Below are 19936 nucleotides of genomic sequence, written 5' to 3'. Positions count from 1 at the left end.
CCTTAAGGTCACACAATTCTTAGTCTCAGAGCCTAGATTTGAACCTAAGTCTTTCTGATTCCATTATACCAAACTGTGTCTTGAAAAATATTATTTCAAATTTTTAAACGAATTTTGCCTTGAAAAAATTATACATGCACATGGTAAATAATTTAACAGTACAAAAGAATATACAGTGAAAAGTAGTTCTCCTTCCTACCTCAGTATCCTCAGTCCCCTCATCCCCAGAGGCAGTCATTATTATTAGTTTCTGGTGGTTCCTTCCAGTGTATTCTGTACGTATGTAAATACATATGTCTATAGTTACAGACCCGTATAGAAAACACACATGTACACATGATCACTCACGTACTGACTGTTATGCATCTTGCTTTTTGTCACTTAACAGTGAATGTTGGAGATCGTTTCACAGCAGGACATACAGATCTGCCTCATTCTTTTTAACCCCTGCATATTACACCTGCTCCTCACTTATCGACATGGTTGGGTTCCAAAGACCAGGTTGTTATCACGATGTTATCAGGATGACTACATCATTACATAACTGCTAAGTTATTACATAACTGTTAGCCAAACCACTGAAAATCATGGCCCAACTGAGTTGACACTCTACCTTAACTATCATAGCCAGTGTTACTCTCGCCTCTCATATGGGTGTTCATTACTGCCAGAGTACATCATTAATGTCCAAAATGGAGACATAGTAGATTTTTTTATATTATTATAAATGCGAAATGTTGGGTAACGAGATAGTCAATGAGTGAGAAGTAGGTGTACTTCATTTTATCTAAACACTCCCAGCCCCCAAATAAGGGACATGTAAGTTGTTTCCAGTCTTTCGCTGTTACCAACAATTCTGCAACAAACATCCTTGTATGAACTTACTTGTACCTGTCAAGTTGCCTTGGGAAATACTTTGAAAAGTGAAAAGTACCATACAAGGACAAAGGCTTTTACGATATGGATGATTGCAGTTATCTTGTCTTCTACTTTCTTCAACCCAAAGTCTTGGCCATCATAGGAAAGCTCTCCATTACTTGCTCTAGCAATTGGAAAAGAGCATTGGCTAGGAACCTCTGGTTCGCAATGGACATTGTTGTTCAGATGGATTTACAGTTGTTAGGCATAGTCTGGCCAAGCCTAGATTATGGCCTATTTGGGGTGACATGCTGATTCACTGTTGTTGGTACAGCACACTGGTGACCACAGGGGTAGCCAGAAGTCACTCTGGGGATGACCTTGGCTGTCAGGATGCACTGGTTGTGCTGTGCTTAGCCGAATCAGGCTGTGACCTGTCCTGACCAGAAGAGGGCAGTAGTGAGCTACCTAGCATGTCTGCCACACTTGTGGACGGATCTTCTTCCTGCCAAAGAAGATTCTGTCTGGAGTAGCTCCCCAAAGGACTGGGCAGCTAGGTGAATTCTCCTCTTCCTGAATAAGGAAGATGTGTTAGAGAAGATCTGATTAAATGTGAGTTGAGGAGAAAATAAATCATTGTGGATGGTTTTAATTCCCCCCTCATGAAAATAGCTTCATTATTTTTTCTCATTATGAATATAATGCACATGCATTATAAAAACTTCACATAATGCTTAAAAGTACAAAGAAGAACAGAAACATGCCTGAAATCCCATGACGCAAGATAACTGCTGTTAACATTTTTGGCAATATTTTTTAACCTGCTGTTTTTTTTTTTTTTGGACTTGAAAAATATTGTGGACATCTATTTTGTCAATAACTTTAATGTTAGAGGCCTCAGGACTTGTACTTACATAAAGGCTTCTTAAATTTTTCCACCCAAGTAACCCCAAAGGCAGAGAAGATAAATGCATTGCCTGCGGATGGTGTGTCAGACAGGTGTGTGTGGTGCTGGAATGTAAGAGAATGGAAGAAACCTCTTTGAAATACTGGACTTTTACCGTAAAAAACTCAGACCAATTTTGCATTATACCCTGTAACATTTTGCATTCTAGTGTATGTTCATTTTTATTTGAAAATATTATGTCTTTTCTCCTCCAAATCTTCATAGTGTAGTATTCTATTGCATGTAGGTACTGTCTCATCTGTTAAGCGAAACACAGTGTTGGACATTCAAGGCATGTCCAGTTTTTCTCTAGTATAAACATGACTACAACGAGCATCCTTATGCATAGGTATTTGCTCTTGTCTGATTATATTATTAGAATAGAGCTCCAAGATGGGCACTTTTAAAAATAAACACATTCTTTTCCTTTTCAAGGGAGCCCTGGTGGCGCAGTGGTTAAAGCACTTGGCTGCTAACCAAAAGGTTGGTGGTTTGAGCCCACTAGCCACTCCGTGGGAGAAAGATGTGGCAGTCGGCTTCCGTAAACATTTACAGCCTTGGAAACCCTATAGGGCAGGTCTACTCTGTCCGATAAGGTCACTATGACTTGGAATAGATTTGATGGCAGTGGGTTTGGTTTGGGTTCCTTTTCAAGGCTTTTGAACAATTGGTACAAATGAGATGAAAAAGATGCTGATGGGGAGAGGGGTTGTCCCTTTGAGGTTCCTTTTCTAGTCCTGGCTCTATGCTTGGACCCAACCCTTCCTCTGCATTCAGCGCACACTGACTATGAGGCTTCTCTGCGCCCAGAACTGTGCTAAGCTCTTGCACTCACATTATGTCATTCAGTCTTCACGACAGCCTGGTAGTATAGGTATCATTATTCCCATTTTACAGAGGAGGAAGTCAGTTCAGTGAGTCCAGGTATTGTGGTCATAATCACACAGATAGTAAATGGATGCTTGCATGTCTCGATTCAGAGAGCCAGAGTCTTGTTAGCACAGTGCACAAGACAGCTTGGTTGTAGACTTGTTCCTAGGACGGTTGTCTAAGTACAAGTCAAAACAACGACAACCCACTAGAGTGATTTTAAGGGGAAAAAAAGCGAGAGAGGGGATTATAAGAACACAGAGAAATCTCGTGGGACCCAAGAGAAGAAGTAATTAGTCTCATGAGGATGAAGAAGCAGCTCTCTCTTTCTCTCTCCATCTAGGAAACCATGGCCTCCGGTCTCTGCTGCTCTGCGTGCATCTGCCTTGTTCTCATTTAGCAGAACAGCTTCTCTTCTCCTCCATGAACGTGACCTTCTCCCAACCCCCAATTTTACATCCCCTCAGTTGAAACATGCAGCTCATACTGAACTAAACCCAAAACCCCAGGAGAAATAAGTGAATTTGATTACCCTACAACACATGTCCACTTCTGGTCCAATTCATTGTGGCCTGACGGGGCAGAGTTAAAAAAAAAAAAAAAAATTTTTTTTTTTTTTTTTTAACATTAGTCTAGACTCTGGGTAGGGGGCAGTTCTTAGAAAAATGGGATCATAGTGGGCTGAGCAGATTCTTTTTTTTTTTTTTTAAATTGTATTTTAGATGAAGGTTTATAGAGCAAACTAGTTTCTCACTAAACAGTACACATATTGTTTTATGACATTGGTTAACAACCCCATGACATGTCAACATTCTCTCTTCTCAACCTTGTGTTCCCTATTACCAGATTTCCTGTTACCTCCTGCCTTCTAATCCTTGCCCCTGGGCTCATGTACCCCATTAGTCTTGTTCTGTTTTATGTGTCTGTCCAGTCTTTGGCTGAAGGGTGAACCTTAGGAGTGACTTCATTACTGAGCTGAAAGGGTGTCCAGGGGCCATATTCTCAGAATTTCACCAGTCTCCATCAGGCCAGCAAGTCTGGTCTTTCTCTTTGAGTTAGAATTTTGTTCTACATTTTTCTCTAGCTCTGTCTGGGACCCTCTATTGTGATCCCTGTCAGAGCAGTCAGTGGTGGTAGCTGGGCACCATCTCGTTGTAGTAGAGCAGATTCTTATAGAGATGTGTGTATATGTCTAAGGAGCCCTGGTATATGTCTACTATGACTCCCTATGTATAAAAGTCAAATATTAATCAGGACTCTTTTGGATGTGACAGAAATCAAATGCAAATTGACTTAAACAAACAAACAAACAAAGTGTGGGGGGAATTTATTGTCTCATTAACAGAAAAGTCAAGGGCTTGACTTCAGGCATGATTAGACTCACTTGCTCATAAATGGAAACCCTAGTGGCATAGTAGTTAAGAGTTTGGCTACTAACCAGAAAGTGAGCAGTTCAGATCCACCAGGTGCTCCTTAGAAACCCTATGGGACAGTTCTACTCTGTCCTATAGGGTTGCTATAAGTAGGAGTCGACTTGATGGCAGTGGGTTTTTTTTTTCCCCCCCTTTGGCTTAAAAAATAGTGTCAGGAACTACTACCTCTCAGTTATGCCCTTTTCCACATGCTTTAGTCCTTGGTAGGCTTTCTCCTTGTGGCGGCAATATGGCCACTAGAAACTCTAAGTTTATAGTCTCACGATTTAGCTCCCTCAGCGGAAAACAAATTTCTCCTTTCTAATAGTTTCAGGTCTGATTGGCTCTGATTGATTGAGTCTTAAACTGGAGGGTGAGGAGATAACTCTAATTGAAAATACATTTATTGAGGGTTTTGCATGTGCTTTGTATATGCTAGGCTTAGGGTATACGGTAGTGAATAAGACAGACAAAGCCCTTGTTCTCCTGAAGCTTAGATTCAAAGTAACCAACAAATACCAACACATAAATGTTTCTTGAGAACCTACTATGTACAAAACACTGAATTCTGAGCCACCCTACCCCCTATATAAAGAGAGATAAGATGTGGCCTTTCCCTCAAGGAATTTACAATATACCAGGGGAGATGAAATAGTTATAAGTAATAAGAGCAGATGGTAAATGCCAAAACCAAACCAAACTCGTTGCCGCCAAGTCGATTCCGGCTCATAGCGACCCTGTAGGACAGAGTAGAACTGCCCCATAGGGTTTCCAAACAGCAACTGGTGGATTTTGGTTGGCAGCCAAGTTCTTAACCACTGTGCCACCAGGGCTCCAAATGCCCAAGCCTGTTGTCATCGAGTCCATTCTGACTCATACCGGCCCTATAGAACAGAGTAGAACTGCCCCATAGAGTTTCCAAGGAGCGCCCGGTGGATTCAAACTGCCCACCTTTTGGTTAGCAGCTGTAGCTCTTAACCACTACACCACCAGGGTTTCCAAAGAGTTACACAAATAGGAAAATGCCATGGGAGAGAGGGCTGGGGTGAGAAGAAATCATAATAATAACAACAACAATAACAGTGACTGACATTCCTTCAGTGCTTACTGTGCTCAGAACTTTCTGGGCAATATCTTATCTAATCCTCACAGTAACCAGAAAACCAGACCTGTTGCCACTGAGTTGATTCCCGCTCACGGTGACCCCCTGCGTGCCAGAGCAGAGCTGTGCTCCGTAGGGTTTTCAGTGGCTGCAATCTTAGGGAAGTAGATCGCCAGGCCTTTCTTCTGCATTGCCACTAGGTGAATGGTAATTGCCAACCTTTCAGTTAGTTAGCCAAGTACGAACTGTTTGTGCCACTTAGGGACCTAATCCTCACAATAAATACTATGAAATAAGTACTAGAATCACCCCATTTATAGCAGAGGGAACTGAGGCTCAGAGACCTGAAATGACTTGCTCGAGAGCACACAGCTGGGGAATTGCAGAGCCAGCACTTAAGCCCAGGTCTATCTGGCTCCAGAGCCTATAACTTAAATATCACATAGTCCTGGGCCTAGAAAGAAGGGCAGGAGGTGTTGGGCCAAGAAAGGTAGGTTTGTGGCATACCTGGGGAGCAAGGAACAGGCTTTGTTCTTCCTTTTACAGAGATGGCTTTCTCTGCTACTCCACACACATAGCAGAGAGTGGTGGCTGTCTCCAGCTTCAGGGCCAACGCCTAAACCTGACTCCCCGGTGCAGCTTGCAAGCTGGCAGTCCTGTAGGCTAAATATGATGCAAAAACATGCTTAGCTGTGGCATTTAAAGGAATGAATTACTGCCCAATATTTAAAAATCGGGAAATTTCACATAAAAATCTATAAAATCAGGATATCTGATAACCCTATGCTTATATTCCCATGGCAACCGTTTGCCAGAGCAGAGCAACAGCTGCTGTCTTTAGAGGAGTCAGGTGCTGTCCATTTGCCATAATTGCAACCACTCCCCATTGTCGCTCATTGGGCTGCTTCCCTTATTTTCTTTGACTCTGTGACCCTTGGGGGCATCTGAACTAGAGTCACTATGTCCCAGTTTCTCATTCCCAGGAGATGGAATTCAGCGCAGTTGAACCCCTGGTTCAGAAAACTCTGGCAATAGCAAGGCAGGCTTCTGTAATGTCAACATGGGATCTCCTCACCTCTACAGCAAGGCCTATGGGCAATAGTCGATTCTCAGGGAAGGAACTGTGGCTGGGTAGACATTCCAAGAGGAATCTAGAAGAATGAAGGAGGATATTAAGGTCTAGTGCCCACTTATAAAAAGCATAGAAATCCAGGTTTCAGGTCATGATGAAGGCCTGCACTGAAGCAAAAACAGTGGGGGCAAAACAGAGGACAAAAAACCAAAACCAAACCTGTCACTGTGGAGTTGATTCAGAACAGAGGAGGAAGGGGAAAATTTACAAGATGTTAGGAACACAGTGATTTTGGGGACTGGGGAACGAGGGGCAAGGGTGACCTTTGAACCTTTGGCTTCGGTAACAAGGTAAAGGGTGGTGTCATTCACCAAGACTGGGATCACAGGAAGAGGAGCAGATTTAGGGGGAGATAAAGAATTCAGTTTCCAGCATGTTGACTTTGCTGCACCTGGGGTCCTGCAGGTACTGTTGCTGGGTAGGCAGGTGGTGTTCAGAGAAAGACCTGGGCTCAAGATATGGTCTGGGAATAACTAGCAAAGAGGTGGAAGCTGAAGACACAGGCACAGATTAAATTTGGGAAGGGGCATGAGGAATAGGAAAAGAAGCCCTGGTGGTGCAAAGGTTAGACCCTCGGCTGCTAACTGAAAAGTTGACAGTTTGAACCCACCCAGCAGCTCCAAGTGAAGAAAGACCTGGCAATCTGCTTTTGTAAAGATTATAGCTAAGACATGGGGCGGTTCTACTCCCTCATGGGGTCACTATGGGTCGGAATCTATTCCACAGCACCCAACAACAGCAATAAGGAATAGGAAGGGAAGAGGGCTAAGGGCAAAACCATGAGGAGCAACATTTAAGAAATTGAAAGAAGCCAGTAACCAAAACCAAGAAGTGCTAGTCACAGAGGAAGGAGGAGACCCAGGGTGATCATTGGCAAATGTGGTGAAAGAGTGTTAGCGGAGTGGCTGGGCAGAAGTCAAATTACAGGGGCTGAGAAATGTGTGGGCAATGAGGATGGGAGACACGGTGTTGACTCTCCTGAGGACTGGGTTGTGGAGGGAAAGTCCAAGCGTAAAGAGTTTGAGTCAAACAAGACTCCATGGGAAGGCCTAGCTGCTGGGTACAGACCCAGGCATAGCTAATGCCTTATTCTGGGTACAGGATCACCTGGAAAGGACTCAGATGCCAGGCCCTGTCTTGTTTGTGGGACCCAAAAATGAAAACTCATCAGAGGGGCCAATGGAGGGAAATGCCCTATGAGGAGGCCTCAGCTTTGTGGCTGGGTTTTCCCCACTCTGCATCTAGTTTCCTTGATTCACTGATATTCTTGGGCTGGTTTTGCTGAATGACTCAGGAGCTTGAGCAAGCTTTGCGTACTCAGTTTCACAGCTCTGGGGGAGGGGAGGCTGGCTTCTTCCCTGATAACCGGAAAGTAGTCATTAGATATTGAAGGAAGAAGGACAATTGGGTGGGCCCTAGCTTCGGAATAAAAGGCTTCTAAGCCCTAGAGAATCCTAGTGTTTGGATCTGGGAGCAAATGGCTGACACTGGGATGCTTTTCCTCTCTGCTCCCCCCTGAGTCTTAATAAAAATAACAATATCTATTAGATGTGGAGTATGCTTACCAGGTGCCTGGCACTGTTCTAAGAGCCCATAGGCATGCGGAAGTCGAGCATCTGAGAGGTGAAATGACTTGCCTGGGGCAGCCAGCCAGTAACTGGAAGAGCTAAGAATCCTCCCCCCTCTCACCCACTCCTGCCAAAGCCCATGTTCCTAACCCTTAGGCAACTCTGTACTTCTTGGGATGTCTCTAGGTGACCAGCAAGGCCTGTGGGGTTGGTGAGGGGCCTCCCAAATGAAGATCCTAGGCAAATGGCTGGAAAACAAGGTCCTTAAAAGAAGCCTCTCTCTAGCCAGGGTTTGTGCTGGGAAGGAAGGGACGTGATCCTCTGAGCTTGTTCTGAGGCTCCTGTCACCTGAGACCCCCTTCTTTGGCCCCCTCCCCTAGCTTAGATAAAGGGCCTATTCACTGGCCTCCCTGGAGCGTGGGCCTGGAAGCTGGCCCTGGCATCAGCCAGTGGTTTGTCCCCGGTTGGTCGGTCGTGCCTCCCTTCTCCGGCCTGCCTTTCCTGCCTCTCCCCCGGGCTTGTCACCTGGTATCTCTTTCTTTTGTCCCTGAGCCCAGGTCAAGTGAGGCCCAGGCAAGCACAGTATCACTTTCTTCCTAAGCTGTCCCCGAAGCAAGGACAGTTTTGTGTGCTGCCCGCCCCTGCTGTCAGTACATACTTCCAAGGGTTCCTCTGGAATCTAGGCTCCAGTAAACACCCAAGGAGGAGGAAATGGGCCAAGCAGCGAGCCTGCGATTGCATCAGGGCTGACGCACACCCTGCCTTTTCCCCCACCTCGGCCTCCAGGGGAGCTCTGCTGGTCAGGCCATTTGAGCTGCTCAGGTCCTCTCCCTTTCACTGGGCCAGGAGAAAGGCTGAGCCTGAGGGAAAAGAGGGGCTTGTGAACCTCAAGCTGCACCCCTCCTACCTAGAAGGGCAATAGCCAGCATATTTGAAAGTTGGAGCAGGGGCAAAGGTGGGGTGGCTCAAGGAAAGTGTACCAAAAGGATGAGGAATGTTCACGTGATATTTATGGATTGCCAACCAGGTGCCAGGCTCTCTGAAACTATAATGTTGTCAGCTGCTGTCCAGTTGATTCTGACTCGTGGTGAGCCCATGTATGCAGAGTAGAACTGCTCCATAGGGTTTTCAAGGTTGTAATCTTTGGGAAGCAGACTGCCAGGCCTGTCTTCCCAGGTACCTCTGGGTGGGTTTGAACTGCCAACCTTTCAGCTAGTAGTTGAGCATTTAGCTGTGCCACCCAGGGACTCTGAAACAATAACAACAATGATAATATCTGACTTACGACTTATCAGGCACTGGGTCAGAAGCTCTACCATTTTCTTGGGCGCTTACTATGTTCTATGCGTGTTGTTACATGCATCTAATTACATGCATCTCATCTCATTCTAGCAACGCCCTTATAAATTAGTCCGATCATGATTCCACTTTTACAGATGAGGAAACTGAGACTCAGCAGGGTTAAAGTTAAGATTTATCCAAGGTCACTCAGTTGAGCATTGGAAGAGTCAGGGTTTGAATCTGTCTGTTCTTTGCTTCATCATACTATATTAGCATAATCTTCTAAACAATATAAGGTAGTTATTATTAGCTTTAGGTTACAGATGGTGAAACTGTGACTCAGGAAAGAGGGTTGCACTGAGAAGGACTCATAGGAACATCCCAGCAAGCAATAGTTGGTCTCACAAGAGTTCAGTATGAAGGCATCAAAATTAAGGGTGAGAAGACTTGAAACTTGTGTTTCACACAGTTTTCCCCACCCCGTGGTTTAAAATCAGGAAAGATGTGAGTCAGGGTTGAGTTGAATGGCTAGGATAATTGCTACCGTTTATTAAGCAGATACTCTATGCCAAGCCCTGGGTGAGGTGTTTTTAATAAGTTATCAAGTTTACTCTTCAAAATAACCCAATGAGGAAAGTATTATTATCCCTATTTTAAAAGGAACGGAGGCTCAAAGAAGTGAGTGAACCAGCCCCTGCCTCTGTGAAGTCACTTGTCCTGTCTTGTGGTCATCTACGGACCCCACTTTCCCTCTGAACTGTCGGCTCTCTGAGGGCAGACTCTAGCTATTCAGCCATCTCACTGTACCTGCTAGTGACTGGCCCAGAGGGGGGATTGTTTGAATGAATAAATAGATTCGTTGAAGAGTCAGGATTTGAACCTAGGTCTGTGGGCTCTACCGGAGCCATTTCCGCTCCCTCACCCTGCTGCAGGGCCCCCACATCTAGTGAGACCTGGTTACGTAACCTGAAATGCAAATAGCCAAGGCAGCAGGCAAGCTGATTTAGAAGGCTTCCCCTCACTTCACCTTTCCTTTTCCAAGGAGAAACATGAAAACTCAAATGTGTCCTGTTATGGACTGAATTGTATTCCCCCAAAATATGTGTTATAAATCCTAACCGTTATGCCTGTGGTTATAATCTCATTTGGGAATGGGTTGTCTTTGTTATGCTAATGAGGCAGGATTAGTGTAGTGTGTATCTTGAGTCAGTCTCCTTTGAGATATAAAAGAGATTAAACAAGCAAGCAGAGGGGAGATGGGTTAAGATAGATGCCAAGTCACTTAGGCATCTCTAAGGAACCGGGAAGCAGAAACTGAAAAGACAAGGACCTTCCTCCAGAGCCGACGGAGAGAGAAAGCCTTCCCCTGTAAATTCATACTTCTAGCCTCCCAAACTGTGAGAAAATAAATTTCTGTTTGTTAAAGCCATTTACTGGTGGTATTTCTGCATGTAAAAATGGTGTGGGAGTGGCATCTGATCTCCTCTAACTTCACAAGGGGGAAGGAGAATCAAGATCAACAGAACAAGGCTGATTCCTGTGAGGCAGAGGTCGGACGTGCCTCCACCCTCCAACCTTTTTACCAATTCTGACACCAACCACCGCTTCTGTGGCACTCACTACTTCTTTGCTGGGTTTGATATTTTGTTGCAGTGGTTACACAGAACTCACAGACAATACTCACAATTATGGGGTTTATTAGGGAAATAACAGGTTACAATTTAGGTTCAGGAACGCTCAGGATACAGTTCTTTGATCAGAGCAGCCGCTTCTCAGCTGTGCCCACAGGCACACCTCTCTCTGGCTCCTTGGCCCCTGCCCTGCTTGGACAAGTGTTATAAAGCTCTTTTAGCTCTGCTGATGAGTGCCTAGAGGCACCCCAATCCGCCAGAAATCCTCCTGCCCCAAGACGCTCAGCTTTCTTGCTCCATGGGCCAGGAAGCCCGCTGTGCCATGTCCTGGTTCTGCTGCCTCTGCTGCCACCATTTCTCTGTCACTGGTTTCACAGTCTGTGATATTACAGCTCTGTCTCTCTCTGTCTCCTGGATCTAGGAGGTTCTCAGTGTAGGCAGGGATCCCCGGTCCAAAGGACATGCTTCACTCCTGGCCCTTCTTTCTTGGTGGTGGTGAAATCATCCCTTATTGCCTCTGGGATGGCTCATTTTAAGCCTAGTGGGATGGCAAAACTGACCAATCCCCTCGTTAGGGTTCCATATACCTCTTTGCATGGTCCCAGCCCACAAGAGTGCCATGCACCTTATTTACATTAATAGCAGGTTATCCAATCCCCTTGGTGGGCCACAAGCACCTCATTTGCATAGTCCCACCCAGTCTTTTGTTGGGAGCAGGGGTAGATTAATCAGTAAGTTCCATATATACCAGCTTACAGTAAGTAAGGTATGCAGGGGCTTAATTGTCTTTACTTACTAATCTCCAGAGAACAACTCACATGGGTTTCATCACATCTCTGATGTGGTGAAACCCAGGTGATGTTGTGCACTGCAGATTAGTAAATAAGCACAGTTAAGCCCGTGTGTACCTTGCTTATTGGGTAGTCTGTCCTGGGTGGGAGTTATAAGACCATGGCAAGAAGGCCATATAAAAGTAATCCTTCGCACTGCAGAGCAGCACTAGATAACTAAGACATGCCCTGAGCCAGTTTCAATCCCCAAAGTCAAGGGATGCAAAAAGGTGAGACGTTGCCGTGGTAACAGCAGTACCAGGTGTGTTGCCGAATGTTTAGTTTCTGCAGCATTGGTGACAGGGCAGGGAGAGCCTGCCCAGTGGCAGTCTGAGGATTTGTATTTTCTGGCTACAGGTGAGCTACATTTCATTTGCTGCTCTTAATGGGACATTACAGGAGACTTTTGCTTTTCATTGCCTCCATTTTCTTGTAAGTGAAAGGGGAGGAAAAGACATTTTTCCTTTCTTTCCCACCCACTCAGAGAAACATCAGAAAAACACCAGCATTCCCATCAGAAGCTCTGCCGCTACTGGTCGTTAAACCCCATCGTCACTTAAACTGTGCTATTTTGAAGGTTTGTGAAAACTGCACCACATTGATTTTTCCCGTATCACTTCTATCTCTTATTCCTGTGATTTCCCTCCTTTAGTGCTGCATTACTTTGGGAGTAGAGGAGCAGACAGGGGAGTAAGTCTACATGGAAGCTTCAAGTACTCTTGTGTGGTTTGGGAACCAAAAATAAAAGTGTTTCAGAGGATGCAAAATTGTTGCCTGTCTTTTATTTACTTACGTATTATGTTATTTATTTTTTTTTACCTGGGTCCGTTGAAAACGATTTGGCTCAGATTCCAAACTCAATTTACCTTTGGGCCTTCCTTAATCATTGTTGAGCAGAGAATCTTATAATCACAGGGATGGAAAGAACCTTAGAAGGCACATGGCTCAGAATGTGCCCAGACTCTTAGATGCCATCAACAGTTAAAGGTTTAAACACTGAGGAGGGGGACCAGCTTTTATTTTATTTTATTTATTTTTAAATTTTTATTGTGCTTTAAGTGAAAGCTTACAAGTCAAGTCAGTCTCTTATACAAAAACTTATATACACCTTGCTATATTCTCCTAATGGCTCTCCCTCCAATGAGAGAGCGCACTCCTTCTCTCCACCCTGTATTCCCGTGTCCATTCAGCCAGCTTCTGTCCTCCTCAGCTTTTATATCTCACCTCCAGGCAGGAGCTGCCCACATAGTTTCATGGGTCTACTTGATCCAAGAGGCTCACTCCTCACTACTATTATTTTCTGTCTTATAGTCCAGTCCAATCCCTATCTGAAGAGTTGGCTTCATGAATGGTTCCTGTCTTGGGCTATCAGAAGGTCTGGGGACCATGACCTCTGGGGTCCTTCTAGTCTCAGTCAGACCGTTAAGTCTGGTCTTTGTATGAGAATTTGAGGTCTGTATCCTACTGTTTTCCTGCTCCTTCAGGGATTGTCTGTTATGTTCCCTGTCATGGCAGTCATGGGTTATAGCGGGGCACCATCTAGTTCTTCCGGTCTCAGGCTGATGTAGTCTCTGGTTTATGTGGCCCTTTCTGTCTCTTGGGCTCATAATTACCTTGTGTCTTTGGTGTTCTTCATTCTCCTCTGCTCCAGGTGGGTTGAGACCAATTGATGCATCTTAGATGGCCGCTTGCTAGCATTTAAGACCCCAGATGCCACTCTCCAAAATGGGATGCAGAATATGTTTTCTTAATAGATTTTATTATGCCACTTGACCTAGATGGGGGATCAGCTTTTAATTTGGCCAAATAAAAACAGTAAAGAAAAATGATTATCATGTACTACCACTGCCGCTTCATAAAAGAAAGGAAATTTTAATACCAAAAAAAGGGAAGTGTATAATCTCAGAACAAAAGAATGTCCCTTAAACTGAATACATTTAGTGTGTGAAAACCTATCTCTTTATTCTCATTTATCTCTTTTCCCCATCCACTGGTACCAGTCTCAGGGTGAACACTTGAGAACCACTGATCTGGTTTACGGCTATTATGAGTAGTTCTTAGAGATACTGTGGTGTCTTCTGCTTGGATACCTCTGCTGGCTGGGGCACTCACTACCTTTCCTCTTTGAATAATTCAAGCTGTTACTTCTTTCTCATAGCACTTCCCTTGTCTGACTTTTAGGCTGGTTAGACCTCCCTCCTATTGCTCTGTTATCTCCCCTGCAGTTACCACTTTGGTAGTACTTCTCTCAGAGTGTTGTAATTGCTACTTGACACACCCCTTCCCCTAACTAGACTATCAACTTCTTGAGGGCAGGGTCTGCATCTGTGCACTGTTGGATCCTCAGGCCCATCACGTGGCAGAAGTTCCTCAATAACTATTCACTGCAAGAATGAGCTTCTATCTGCTAATCATATTGTGAAATAATGGTAATAATAACCACGAAAATAACATTTAAGGTCGCTACGAGTGGAATCAACTCGAAGGCACTGGCTTTACTATATTTTTATGCAAATAACATGCACATCATATGCTTTTTGCCAACTGCACAACCCCCTTGTGCGTTATCTTCCCAGGCGCACTACGCACATTATATGTGTGGGTGAGTTACTTGTAGAAAACGTGATTTTGATCAGGAACAGGTTTTTATGTTCGGCCATTTGGAATGAGGGAAATTATGATTTATGATGCATGTTGATTTAAAAGAACAGCTTCTCTGGGAATTTACCCTACAGAATTCCCCTAAAAGATGTATGTGCAAAAACTGTCCATTGCAGTACCGTTTGGAATAGCCAAAAATTGGACATGACTCAAATATCCATCAATGGAGAACCTGTTAAATAAACTATAGCTTGATCATACTATGTAGGCAGCCTTTAAAAACAATGAGGTAGGTCTAAATATAGTGACATAGAAAAATGTCCAAGACACATTGTTAAGGGAAACAATCCCATTTCTGTTTAAACACACACACACACACACACACAAACGCAGGTACACAGAAAAAAATATGACCATACAGAAAAAAATCTGGAGGGATAATATGATACAAATTGTTAGTAGTGATTCTTTCTCTGGGTAGGATTGTGGGGGACTTTTATTAAGCATCTATATCTACAATTAAAAAAAATAATTAAGAAGCATGTATTATTTTTTAACAGCTTTATTAAAGTATAACTTACATACCATAAAATGCACATGTCATTTTTAAGGCCAGGAAAGAAAAAGATTAAAAATACACACATAAAAGCAAAGATTTCTGACATTGAGGCTAATCCAATCTTTTGTCCATTTGCCTGCCCTTCTGGTTGCTTCCCCACAGTAATTCCCCACACAGCCCCTTCTCAGGCCCTCAATATCTCTGAGTGGCCTGGGAAGCTCCATTTTTTTACCTGGGTCTGTAAAAGAAGCCCTGGTGGTACGGTGGCTAAGCGTTCAGCTGTAACCAAAAGGTTGGCAGTTTGTATCCACTAGCCCCTCCTTGGAAACTGTATGGGTCAGTTCTACTCTGTCATATTAGGGTCACTTACTATAAGTCAGAACTGACTTGACAGCAATGAGTTTGGTTTTTTGTTTTTGTTTTTAATAAAAGGAAAGAGTTGCACTAGATGACCTCTGAGGTTCTTTCAGACATTAATTCAGGCAAGTACCTAGTCTTTCTACTCTCCTCCCTACCAAAACTCATATTTACAGAGGAGCTGATAATCGCTTTCTCATTAAGTGAAAGCGGCTGATAAGGCCCAGTTTATTGTTCTTTCTTGTGATATTTGCAATTTTAACAGAAGATGAAATATTTTAGCTTTGAATCAAGGAAGAAACCTCCAATTGTGCAGTTTCTACATAAAGCAACTGATGACAAGGTAGGGGATATGTTTTGGGAGGGGGCAGGGCAGCTTTTTCAGCATCCTTGAAACCAAAGTATTTGTCCAGTTAGTATCATTTATGTGGGGATGGGCACTCCAGGTTAGCACTAGGTAAAATGGGATCCACTCTGAGGGAAGTCAGGATTCTGCCCACAGTACCTGACAGAATTAAGAAAATTGTGCACCAATGGCCAAGGAATCCTAAATTTCACAATGTAACCTTGATTGTCCCATTTAACCTGGTGCTTTGACGTCTTCTGGTGTAGAGACACGTTATCACAGCAAGCATATATTAAACATTTATACATGCACGGATAATCTAAACCAGTCTGAAAGGTCACTATAACAGAAAGAGTTTATGCTGTACTGTTAAACCAACATGCAGCATGTAGGTAGGAGAGGCAGATGGCACATAGTGGTTGAGGGTGTGGGGCCCTGGGTTCAAATTCTGACTACCATATACAAGCTGGGTGACCTTGGTCATGTAGCTTTGCTGTTATTTATCTCGGTCTCCCCATACATAACCTGGGAACAGTAATCATTCTCACCTCCTAGGATTGTTGCATTGCATTAGGCAAATCTGCTGCAAAAAGACCTCTTTAAAGTGTTGAAAAGCAAAGATGTCACCTTGAAGACTAAGGTGGGCCTGACCCAAGCCATGGTGTTCTCAATCCTCAATCACATCATATGCATGCAAAAGCTGGACAATGCATAAGGAAGATTGAAGAAGAATTGACACCTTTGAATTGTAGTGTTGGCAAAGAATATTGAATGTACCATGACCTGTTAAAACAACAAATCTGTCTTGGAAGAAGTACAACCAGAATGCTCCTTAGCAGCAAGGATGGCGAGATTACGTCTCACATACTTTGGGAAACCCTTTGGGAAACCCTGCTGGTGTAGTGGTTAAGTGCTACAACTGCTAACCAAAGTGTCGGCAGTTTGAACCCACCAGGTGCTCCTTGGAAACTCTATGGGGCAGTTCTGTTCCATCCTATAGGGTCGCTATGAGTTGGAATCGACACGACAGCACTGGGCTTGGTGCTTTGGGCATGTTGACAGGAGGCCAGATCCTGGAGAAGGACCTCATGCTTGGTAAAATAGAGGGTCACGGAAAAAGAGGAAGATCCTCCATGAGATGGATTGACACAGTGGCTGCAGCAATGGGCTCAAGCATAACGATTGTGAGGATTGTGGAGGACATAGGGTCACTATGTGTTGTACATAGGGTCACTATGAGTCTGAACTCACTCGATGGCACATAACAACAGGATTGTTGTGAAAATTAAATTAGTTAATATGTTCAAGTGCTTACAACAGTGCTTGGCACATAGTTCCTGTTGCCATCAAGTGGATTCCGACTCATAGCGACCCTATAGGACAGAGTAGATCTGCCTCAAGGGGTTTTAAATGAGCGGCTGGTGGATTCGAACATAATAGGGTCTCAACAGATGTCAGCTATGAACATCATTACCTTTTAATCTCTTCACTGTATACCGAGATTTACGATTTTACTTCCAACAGCTCTTGCTTCAGTTTTTAATACATTATTTGATCCTTCCCTACCTGCCAAACAGGAAAACTGAGTCACAAGGTATCAGGGAACGCTGTGAACTGAACCAGGAGGCAGAGCAGCGCCATACGTTAAAGCATTGGCTTGGAGTTTACCGATTCTCCGTGGGGCCCGAGGAGCAAATTCCCGAACTTTCGGGTTCTTCTTTTCCCTCTCCCTCGTCGCCGGTTCCTGAAGTCGTTTTTTTTTTTTTTTTTTTTTTTCTTCCTCTGGCCGATCTCCAGTTACACCTGACAGCAGTGGAGATCCGGACCGTGATTGCAGATCGGCCGGGGGAAGGATCCTGGAGGAGCCCGGGCCTTCCAGTCCAGTCTGGCCCAAGCTGTGATTCAGCCAAATCCTTCCAGCTCCCACAGCAGGAGGAGAGGAAACCCTCTCCGGGCGGATCCACCCCCGTAGCGAGCCTGGACGTCTCCGGGAATTCACAGCTCCTCTCCCTCCCTGCTGGGCTCTCCCAAACAGCCCGCACAGGAGCCCCTTCTACTGCGTGAGGCCGGCGCTGCTCGCTGAAAGCTCACTGCTCCGGGGGCTTCCTGCAAAAGATGACTGGCAAGGGGAGGAGGTTCCTGCAGCCAGCTGGAACCGGTGCCCTCCACCCTACCCCTCAGCACCGCCCTTTTAAAAGAGGGCTGTAAAATTCCGGAAGATAGATTAGAGGCCCGGGGAAGGGTGGGGCCGTGAATCAGTACATTCCTTCCTCCCCCTGTCTGCACCCCCCTCCTCCGTTATCCTTTTGGGAGGATGGGTCCGCTCGCAGGAACCTCCCAAGCCCATCTGAACTTTGTAGAGCCTGGATTGCTTTACGTTGTAGCTCATGACCCCATTTGGTTCCCGGGTTGGGGAATTCTGATGGTTGCTTCCAACTGGGTCCTTTCCTTGAGAGTGGTTCACAGGCCTGTCTACAGTTAGATCAGTATCAGTTACCGTCCAGTGGCAACTCCAGGTAAACCAGAGCAGAACTGTGCTCCACAGGGTTTCAATGGCTGATTTTTTGTAAGTAGATCACCAGGCTTTTCTTCTGAGGTGCCTCTGGGTGAACTCAGACCCCCAACTTTTGGTTAATAGCAGAGCAGAGCGCTAACTATTGGCACTGCCCAAGGACTCCTGTCTATAGTTAGCAGCTCCCATTTATTGAACAAGCTCCTACTACGTGGCAGGGTCTGTGCTGGGTCAGCCTCTCTTATCTTCCCCCACTTCGCAATGTAGATATACTTTGTTTTCTGTTAGAGGCAAGGAGTCTGAAGGTTCAGAGAGGTTAGATAACCTGCCCAAGATCACACAGTGGCAGAGCCAGGAATACTCCGAACTCAATTGATCTCGCCACACCCTGCTGCTTCCTTTACTTTAGGTCATTGAAACGCAACACTTATCAGGGGGAATGGAAAGTAACATTTACAGACCATCTCCCACTGTCCCAGGTAATTTAAATATATTGTTTTATTTTAATCATTTAATTTTTCAGGACAACCTTGTGAGATGAATGTGATCATCATGTGTACATGTGTACGTGAAAGTACTGATTACATATGAAGAAATGCTAGAGGCTAAGTGGTTTGCCAAATGTCAGGAATTTAAGGGGCAGAGCTAGGAATCCTGTAAAGCCATTCCTGTACACAAAGCCTGTCCTCTTTCTAAAACCACAGTTAACGTTTATATAATGCTTAGCAGTTTACAAAGCACTTTCAAGGTCCTCATTGTGGAGCTATCACCCCATTTCATAGATGATGATAGAGGTTCATTCACAAACTTAAGCCATCTCTCCAACGTAACAAAGCTAACAGTAAGTGGCAGAGTTGGCAATTTTGAAATAAACCTGTAGAGCCAGTAGTATCAAAGCTTATTCCATTCATTCATTCCACAGTGCCAAGCACCACGCTAGTAACTACTGAGCACTTACTATGTGTCTTGCACTGTGCTTAGGAGTTACACACACCAACTCCTTTAATGCTCATAACAGCCTTATGAGGTAAGTCATTCCCATTTTACAGGTAGGGAAATTGAGGCTCAGAGAGGTGAAGCAACCTTCCAAGGCTACATGCAACTAAATGGCAGTGCAAGGATGATAGACAGATGAAACAGCGCGGCAGCCAGGCACCTGGGTGTGTCCTGCCTACAAACACTTCTTGAAGGGCTTTAGTTTCTTTGCCACACCACCATTACTTCTTTCTGTAACCCCTGTGCGTGGCAGGTCCACACGGCTCCTGTTTTCAAGGAGCTAACACTGTACAAAATCAGCCAAGGGTATTGCCAGCTTTGCCTCACAGGGATGCTTGGAGAATTAATAAGCTAATGGCACTTGAAACTGTTCAGCAAAGGCACTAAATAAACTCAGGGCACTTACTATGTGTGAAAGTCACTGCCAAGGGTGGTTCACACTGTAATAAGGTGACTGCAGCCCAGTTCCTGATCTGTTTGAGGTGGGGAGGGAGCAAAATTATCTATGTACAGCCTTCCTTTGAAAACCATTTCGGATGAGGTCATTCATGTCAGGGTTAGTGCATCTCCCTGCTCTCCTGGGGGAACTAGAGAGGATATGGTGGTGGTACCATGGTGTTAGGGCTGATTTCTGCCTTTCACTCTGAGAGGCTGGTGTTTCCAACATCTCAGAAGGATTTCCAGCTTGCTCTGAAGGACCAGTTCTTGACTAGTCAGAGATTAACATCATGCTTATTTTGGGTTTGGAAGGCAGACAAACCTGGGCAGGAATATTGCTTCTGCCACTTCACTTCTCCGAGCCCCTGTTCCTTTTAAAATAGGGATAGTAACGCTTTCCTCATTGGGTTCTTTTGAAGAGTAAACTTGCTAACCTATTTAAAAACATCTCACCCAAGGCTTGGCATAGAGTAGCTGTTTAATAAATGGCAACCATT

Source organism: Elephas maximus, chromosome 3, assembly GCF_024166365.1.
Source record: "Elephas maximus indicus isolate mEleMax1 chromosome 3, mEleMax1 primary haplotype, whole genome shotgun sequence".
Taxonomy (NCBI): domain Eukaryota; kingdom Metazoa; phylum Chordata; class Mammalia; order Proboscidea; family Elephantidae; genus Elephas; species Elephas maximus.
Note: the sequence above shows the minus strand (reverse complement) of the source record.